The 9657-nt window shown below is 42.5% G+C and overlaps 1 pseudogene; it reads left to right on the forward strand.

Moving 5' to 3' along the window:
- The first annotated feature begins 841 nt into the window (after nt 1-841).
- Nucleotides 842-960, forward strand: LOC145049151 (5S ribosomal RNA; annotated as a pseudogene).
- The last annotated feature ends 8697 nt before the right edge of the window (nt 961-9657 follow it).

The following is a 9657-nucleotide window of genomic DNA, read 5'->3' on the forward strand; positions in this document are numbered from 1 at the left end:
GAGATCTCGTTAGTTAAGGGACCCTTGTGCTGCGTATACTTGTCTTTTTTAGTATACCTTGTTCGCAGCAGCATTCCTGTAGTTACTCTAAAGTACTGTAACTCTGTTAAAAGTTGCACTGTTGTGTTTTGTTTGTGACGCCTTTATGTTCAAATCTAGTGTCTTTACTTTCAAGTTTGTCCGATATTGTCATACAACTTGAGTCCATTCGATCTGCACATTACCAATTTCGTGTGCACATCTATTTCTCCTAAAATGTCTTTCTAGCGAAGCCGTCATTCCAAAACTCCAAAGTACTCATGCATAGAGTACCTCATATTTCTTATCCTTTCCGAAGAGACCTCAGCAAACCTCCCCGAAGTACCACTCATACAGTACGTTAAGTCCAATCCATAGATCCATACGGTTGATCTATCGCTGAAGAATGTATACATATGGGTAGTATATAATCAAGGTTCTACATGTTTAGAATTGACGATTCCACTTTAACTTCTTTTCCTCGTTGGGATGTGAGCTTAAAGAAGAATCATTTATTCGACTACCTTTTCAATCTTAATTATATACGACTCGTATACACGAGACTGCGATTAATGAAGCATGTATGACTTCTAATATGAATTTCAGGACGGAGACTGCCCAAGACTACGAGTAATCGCATCGTCACACGAACAAGCTTAGAACCCAATACGACTCCTATAACCAGATCACCCTATGGTCTAACGACCATGGAGATTCAAGAACCATTCGGACAGCTTAACGACTACTCAATAATAGAATGAGAAGACCATGCTCCTCACCTTTGAGAGCTCCGGTCATATTCTTCAAGAAGACAGACTTCAACGGGTGCGATCATACCAGCACTAATGAACCGGATCCCATCAGAACTCCGTAGTTAAACGTGCTTGGGCGAGAGAAGTATTAGGATGCGTAGCACCTTGGGAAGCGTTCGTGGTACAGACCTCGACAGGACTTCCATTAGAAATCATTACCTCCTGCCTCACATAGATGAATCGGTTGACCAACCGCAAGGAACGATGTACCTTTCATAAATGGACCCAAGATCCGAATATCATTAGTTGTGAGTGTTAGTGAAGGATGGACAATCTTCCAAGATCGATATGGATGCTACGAGTCCGTAGTGATACCCCTCGAATAAGACCAATACGCCCGTAGTATTCATGAACTTAATGAATAGGGTACGCCATTCTTACATAGATCAATTTGTCATTTTCCTTGTAAATGACTTACTTATCTACTCTCGTAGTAAGAAGGAAATCCTAAAGAACATCTGCAACAATCCATGGAAACATTACGATCAGAGAAGCTTTACACGAATTTCTCTAAATACGAGTCTTAGATTTGAAGAGTCGAATTCCTAAGACAAATTACCATTAATGTAGGAATTCTTGAGGAGCCTTCCAAAAATCAAAACCGTTGAGAATTTGTCAGCACCGAAGACGCTTACAGAATTCGCCAAATTCTAGGTCTCGCTAACCTACTGTCGTAGTTCATTTAGCACTCCTCGCGGATTACGAAACCTCTTACGAATTTGACCTAGAAGGGAGTGGCCCTTGATGGGGAAGAGAAACAAGAAAAAGAAACCCTTGGAATTCTAAGGGAGAGATGAAATCCTTTTGGAAGTCTCACTCTGAGAAGGCTTGATACGCTTCCAAAAGCATGGAGAGCTAAATCCAAGAGAGTTAGGACCTCCAAGATTCTGGCCAGAATCGGCCCTGTAACTCACAAACCCAACCTACACCAAGAACTCAATAACATACGGTTTACCCTTCATGTCTTGAACTTGAAAACGTACCTTCCATCAGGACTCTCGTAATCCCACTCGACAAGATCGAGATCAACGAGAGCCTCGCCTTCGTGGGAGAACCGTAGTGACCATCGACAGTGAGGTCAAGCGGACTAAGCAACGCCACATCCCATTAGTGAAGGTTCGTTGGGATACCAACCGAGGACCCAAATTCACTTGTGGGCGCGAGAACCAATCAATTAGGAAGTATCCCCGCCTCCTTGCTCGATTATTCATGCCTACTCCTTTACCTAAATTCTAATTTCGACACAAAATTCCCTCTAGCCGGGGGATGATGTGACAACCCGAAATTTTCCATCCAGTTCAGTCAAACACTTCATTAAAATTCAAACTCATGGCAGTTATCTTTTAGCACAATGTGACAACCCCAAATCTATTCACGTTACAAATCTCATCCTCACTAACGGAATGCGTCACTATACGTTATTTTCTGTAATATTTGGAATCGTCAATAACCGAATATCTAGTTATTTGCACGTCTTGGTATTATCCTAAGAAAATATAACTTGTACGTGTTAACCCCGTTTAACCTAATAGAGTTATATTACTTTTTCAACCACTTCACCCGGGTAAAAAGTTTTAACCCTGTTAAACTTTAAGCATCGGGTATCCGTGTATCGGGTACGATACCCGAGGCATATGAAATGAGTGTAAACAACATTTGAACACTCTTTTACCACACATTCACTCTCTCTCACTACTTTCTCTCTCTAGACCCGAAATCGACCCCAAATCCGCGAATTTCCGGCTTCCAAACGTAAGGATTCATTCCCTATCTTAATCTAGACATACTTCACTGTATTTAGGGGCCAAAATCATAGAAATCAAGGACCAAAAAGGAGTTTACGGCCTAAGAAGCCCCTTAGGCCGTAAACCCCTAGAAACTTACCAAAAACCTCATTTTCCCTTCCTTTAAACTTATGGACTAATTAAGGCATATACCTAGGAGAGTTTGGACACTAAAACACAAGAAATTGAAGCTTAAAAAGGAGTTTACGGCCCAAGCTTGTTCTTAGGCCGTAAACACCCCAAAAACCCCACAAATCCTTGTTTAAAGCCCCAAAAACTCATCTAAGGTGTTTGGTAATTTAGACTTGACACTAAGGAAGGGTTAAATGCATCAAACAACATCATTTGAAGACAAAAAGAGGAGTTTACGGCCAAGGCTAAGCTTGGGCCGTAAACACCCAAGTTTTTGTGTCAAACAAGTCCCAAAACTCCTCTAATGCATGTAAGGAATTTAGCTAAGGCCCTTGGATGTGTGTTGTACCATTAAACTTCCCATTTTGAGGCCAAATGAAGAGTTTACGGCCAAGGATATTCTTGGGCCGTAAACTCCCCAATTTTCATGCCAAATTGTCCCAAAACTCATTTTAAGGCCTTCTAGGATTTACCTAAGGTGAATGAGAACATGTTGTACCATTTAAACACCCATTTTGATGGATTAAATGGAGTTTACGGCCCAAGAACAAGTCTTGGCCGTAAACTCCCCAAAATGACACAAAAATAAGAGTTTAATCCCTCCATATTGGTCCAAGACTCATACCATTAAAGTAAGGAAGTGAAATAAGGCCTTAAACATACAATTTGGAGGACCACATGAGTTTACGGCCAAGCCTAGGGGGCTTACGGCCGTAAACTCCCAAGGAGTGGCCTTTGGGTCGTAAACTCCAAGGGAGTGAACTCATGGACCCTCCCGTAAATCATTCTTGGCCTTGTTCCACTCCCGGGAACCCCTTATAGGCCCTAAAACCCCGAAACGATGCTAGAATGCCCAAATATTATAATGAAAAGCATAAGATGATTAACTTCTTGTAAAATACATATTTCATATGACATTAGGGTCCTAAAAAGGTGCTCAAGTCGTTATTTGGTACCAAACGCTCAACCGACACTTTTACCCGATTTACCCGATTCACCCGATTTACGCGATTTCAGGTGAGTTCATACCCCTTTAATGAATCTTTCAAATGTTTTAAATGTTTTAGGAGGGAGATACAAGTTACTTATATATGTTTATGGAAAGTTTTACAGAATGATTTTCCACGTTACGAGGATTAATCACATGTGATTCACTATCCTTAGTTCAAATCACATGTGATTTATCACTATGCCTTATAAACAGGTTTTTACATTTTCAAAACTATTTTTGGACAGCAAGCCAGATTTTAAATGTTCTTTTGGAAAATACTTTTATTAAATCAATTTACTTATAAAACGTAACCACTCTGATATATTTATATAAGTAAGACTTGGAGGACTTAGGACCGATATCTCGCCTTATTTCCTGTTCTTGTTTGATTGTGGGCTTAGGGTAGTAGTTATCTGTCCGACTGTCGTTGATTTCTTAGTTATATAGCTTGTATATTAGTATGGGATACGAATAATTCTCTTTCACTAAAATACTAAAGTCACTAACCTGTCAAGAACGATCCCCACTAAGATAACTATAATAGGTATAGTTAAGGTTGCTACTGCTACTACTCGCTAAAGTCACTACTCTCGACACTATAATACTCACTATTACTAGACAATACACTAGTAAGAGAATACACTATGATCAATACTAAAAGATTTCTACACTATAACAGAAGAGAAAACACTAAACAAACAATAATACACTAACCCGCTACGAGATACTCTATTCGCTACCCACTACGCCCGGAGTTTTCCGGCAGGAAGACGACACTACATGTATAGATCTATACGGGGCATACGCTATTACATCCCGACTGATAATTTCAGTCCGCGCCGTGCAGGCCCAGGGATGCCACTACTTCACTATACTGTGCATGACTGGAAAGGTCATGGGATCCGCTATTATCCTCACTAGTAGAAATATACAAGGAATACACTATAACTACACTAAAATATTACACTGAACGCTAAACTACATCCTGAAGTAAGTAAGTATCTATCACTAAAGGAAGCTTTCACCACTATCAATGATTACAGGCTTAACCTATTCTATCACATTACTATTTGGAGATTTGCTAATATACTTTTACAATAAACTGTTTTCAAAAAGGAAGAATGCATACTTTTAACAGATTTTCACTTACAATGTATTTGCTGGAAAATTTGGATTTTCTAGGTTTCTACTGCTTATGAATATAAATGGCGCATTTTTTTCGCACTATTGCTTGTATACAAAAACTCACACTAAACTCTTATGAACTCACCAGCTTTATGCTGATATTCGTTTTCAAAATAACTTGTATCTTCAGGTCAAAGATAGACAGGTACAGACGCAACATTTTTGGAGAAGGTGGAGCACACAAGACCCATCTCTTATTTTTTATTTACTTTTGGGTGATTGTTAAACATTACAAAACACACTTGTAATTAAATTCACTATGTAAATGCTATGGTTGTAGGTTTCCTTGTTTTTACTATTATGCAATTGTGATGGTACTGTACATGACGTCCTCCACCCCGAAACGTATTCCGCCGTTATCGGTTTTGGGGTGTGACAGATTGGTATCAGAGCATTGTTTATAGTGAATCAAGTATATCAACCTATAAAAGATATATGAACTATAAATACTTCGGGACTAAAACACTCTGACCAAAAAAATATATATTGTTAAGTATCTAAAAGATCTAACTAAGTATATATATATATATATACACACATCACTATAAAACACCGAAGTCAGTATCATCCTAGAACAAAACGAAAGTACTAAGATTGTTGGACAGCACAATTGGGTTTAGAGACATATAGTCACATTCAGGGTGATGTAGCCTGATCAAATACGTTTTCCTGAGAGTGACTAGCATGTGCCTAAGTTTGGTTGTGATGTTGCAACAAGTCTAAAACTTACCAACAATATCATAATAACGCTACCATAAGAATACTATAGGAGTATTCTGTATCTCTAGATTATACGTATGTGATAACAAAAAGGGGTCGTTACTAGTAGGACAATAGTTGCTAAGTGGATACATCACGATTACATGTGATTAGGGTGTTATAGACTCAGAATCTGCAGCCTTTGCTTCATTCCCTGTTCTTGTTTGATTGGGGGTCTGAAGTTAGGGTGGTTTATTCGAAGGACTATCTTGCTTCGGTTACATGTAATCGGTATGCACTATGCAAGTATTGGGTCGACTAATAATGATCCATCCTATAAGTATCTTAGAATAGTACGTCTATTAATCCTCTTTTCCCCCTTTCTCGTGTAAATAGCATGGCTGGCTTCCACCTACCCGGCGATCCGTACTTTCCGAATCAGGGCAATGGAGGATGGCTCGAAGAGGAGTCAGACGACGATCACCCGATTCCTTTGGATGATCATCATGCTGAAGGCTTCTCGGATAGCTCGAGCTCCGAGCCAGAAGTCAACAACCAACCTCCTGAAGCCCCGAACCCTAACCCCCGACCGGCATTTCAGGGCCCCACCCCTATGTGGGCAATATCCTTGCATCGATGGAGCGAGGAGCAGGGTCAGCCCTTGCCTTACAATGGAGACCGAAGCTTCTACAACATAGGCGAAGGAGGATCAGCTGATCGGGTTCTACCCATCATGATCCGAAGGATTGCCAGGAATGTTGAGCAAAGTCAAGCTGCTATTGGTCGAGTTGTAGAAGTGGATGCCAACTCAAATCTCAACACTGTTCGCATCCGTCAGCTCGAAGAAGCTGTGGACAGGACAAGGAGGACCAACGAGGCTCTGCAGCATCAGCTGGCTGCATCCCGAGCTGAAGTTAGGGAACTCCGAGCACGCCAAAGGACTCATGAGCGACACCTTCAAGAAGTTATACGTCAACTAGCAGATCTGAGGATTCGCCCAACAAGCAACCGTCGCCAGTAGAAGACGTCTAGTTACCTCACTCTTTTGTTTAAAAGGACTAGCCTTTTATCTCTATGTTCCGTAGGTCTCTTGTCTGTAAACATTCCTAGTTTAAAAGTACTCTAGTTGAACCTCTAAACTGCCAACATTTTTTCCATGGTATGATGTAAGACCTACTGCTAGGTCAATTTTCATGAACTTGTGTTGCATCATTAATACCAGTATATTGGCAGTTGATTTCTCTCTTGCTATGACTCTCATACTGATCTTGGATTATGTTGATTTAATCCATGAAACACTCTGTTCATATTCGCAATAGGCTCTTACTATTGCTATCATTTCTATGGTTTTCCAGCGAAGGATGCCTCCTAGAAAGCGTCCAAACCGATGAAGACCAGCTACTCAAACCCCTCCCCCACCACCTCCTCCTCCTCAGTTCGATCCGGTGTTGTTCCAAACGGCTGTGACTGCGGCTGTAACAGCAGCCATGGCCCAAATGAACTCGGGTGATGCGAGCGGTGGGAATTCTAGATTTGGTGAAGTCCACCAACGAGTGCAGGGATGCACTTATAAGGACTTCATGAATTGTAAACCTGCCTTCTTTGATGGTACCGGAGGGATCCTGGCATTGTCCCAATGGTTCGAAAGAACCGAAGCTGTATTCGAGATGTGCTCTTGTCCCGAAGAGAGCAAAATCAAGTTCGTTATTGCTTCCCTCACTAACAGGGCCTTGTCATGGTGGAACGGCCATGTCAACGCACTCTCCTTGGTTACAGCCAATGCCATGGGCTGGGACGCTCTAAAAGATCTTATGAGAGGAGAGTACTGCCCTAGAGGCGAAGTTCAGAAGCTTGAGGAAGAACTTTGGAACCTCAAGATGAAGGGGACCGACATAACGGCTTACACTGCCAGGTTTTGCGACTTGGCGGCTATGTGTCCCAATATGATTCCGTCCGAAAGCAAGAAAATTGAACGGTACATCTGGGGTTTAGTGCCCCCGTATCGAGGAAATGTTCTGGCTTCACGCCCTACCACTTTCGACAGCGCCAAGGAATTGGCCCAGAGTCTGATCAACCACGAAATCTCCTCCACTCCAGCAACAACAACCACAACAACCACTGCACCATCCGGATCATCTGACAGAAAAAGGAAACGATGGGATAAGAAGAAAGGAAAGAAAACTCAAACCGCCTCCAAGGACCAGCAAATTGTGGCGGTCCATGCTGCCACCACCCCAGCCACACCATCTGCTCCAGCCCCGCCAAAGGCTTACAGTGGAAACTTGCCTAAGTGTCCCAAGTGCCCTTTTCACCACAACGGTCCTTGCCGTGAATTGCAGTGTTCCAACTGCGGATGAAAGGGCCATACTGTCCGATTTTGCAAGGCCCCTCCCAAACCTATCACACAGGTTCCTGGTACGGGAGTGACCCCAACTTGTTATGGCTGCGGTGAAGCGGGCCATTTTAAGAAGAACTGTCCGAAGGCTGCAAATGCTGGGGGAACTGGAAGGTTACTTGCTATCGGTCACAATGAAGCAGTAGTTGATCCCACGGTGGTCACGTGTATGTTTCTTCTCAACAACTCTTATGCCTGTGTCTTATTCGATAGTGGTGCAGAAAGAAGCTTCATAAATCAAAACTTTAAACACTTACTCAAACAAACCCCTCAAGCACTAAAAGAAACATTCGTCGTAGAAATAGATAATGGGAAGACAGAAAGCTCTAATGAAATCTATATAGGTTGTACTCTCACGTTAGATGATCACCCCTTTTTAATCGATCTTATACCAGTCTCAATCAAAAATTTCGAGGTCATTGTTGGTATGGATTGGTTAAGTCTTCACTGCGCCGATATCCTATGCTCCGACAAAGCCATTCGCCTGAACCTTCCGAATCGCGAAACCCTATTGATATACGGAGATAAGCAAAGTACGAGCCTTCGTATCATCTCTAGTATCCAGGCTCAGAAATACTTGCGCAAGGAATATCACGCCTTTCTTGCTCACGTTGTCGACACTAACCAGAAATCGAAAGATCCAAAAGACATTCTGGTAGTATGCGATTTCCCTGATGTCTTCCCGGAGGATCTTCCAGACCTACCTCCCAAACGACAGGTTGAATTCAGAATCGACCTAATCCCAGGAGCTACCCCCGTAGCTAAGTCGCCCTACCGTCTAGCGCCCGCCGAAATGCAAGAGCTATCTGGTCAACTCAACGAACTGCTCAGTAAGGGCTTTATAAGACCAAGCTTCTCACCTTGGGGAGCTCCGGTCTTGTTCGTGAAGAAAAAGGATGGATCGTTTTGGATGTGCATCGATTATAGGGAACTCAATAAACTCACGGTCAAAAATCGCTATCCTCTCCCTCGTATCGACGATCTATTCGACCAACTCCAAGGAGCAAGTTACTTCTCCAAGATTGATCTTAGATCCGGGTATCATTAGTTACGGGTGGTTGAGGAAGATGTCCCGAAGACAGCCTTCCGAACCCGATACGGGCATTTTGAGTTCGTAGTGATGCCCTTTGGGCTGACTAACGCCCCCGCAGTATTCATGGACTTGATGAATAGGGTATGTCGTCCATATCTAGAACATTTCGTCATCGTCTTTATTGATGACATACTTGTCTACTCCCGGAGCGAGGAAGAGCACATAAATCATTTACGATTAGTCCTGGAAACGCTGCGATCCGAGAAGTTGTATGCGAAGTTCTCTAAGTGCGAGTTTTGGATCCGAAGAGTTGAATTCTTAGGGCACGTGGTCAGTGAAGACGGAATCCACGTGGACCCCTCCAAAATTAAAGCTATTGAGAACTGGTCAGCACCGAAGACGCCTACAGAAATTCGTCAATTTCTAGACCTCGCTGGCTACTACCGCAGATTCATCCAAATTTTCTCTCGAATTGCGAAGCCTCTCACTATGCTAACTCAGAAGGGTGTATCATTCGACTGGGAAGAGAAACAGGAGAAGGCGTTTCAGACCCTGAAGCGAGCCCTATGCACCGCACCAGTATTATCCCTTCCCGAAGGGACAGAAGA

The sequence above is a fragment of the Lactuca serriola genome, chromosome 4 (genome assembly GCF_051521515.1).
Source record: "Lactuca serriola cultivar US96UC23 chromosome 4, Lser_US96UC23_V15, whole genome shotgun sequence".
In the NCBI taxonomy this organism is placed as follows: Eukaryota; Viridiplantae; Streptophyta; class Magnoliopsida; order Asterales; family Asteraceae; genus Lactuca; species Lactuca serriola.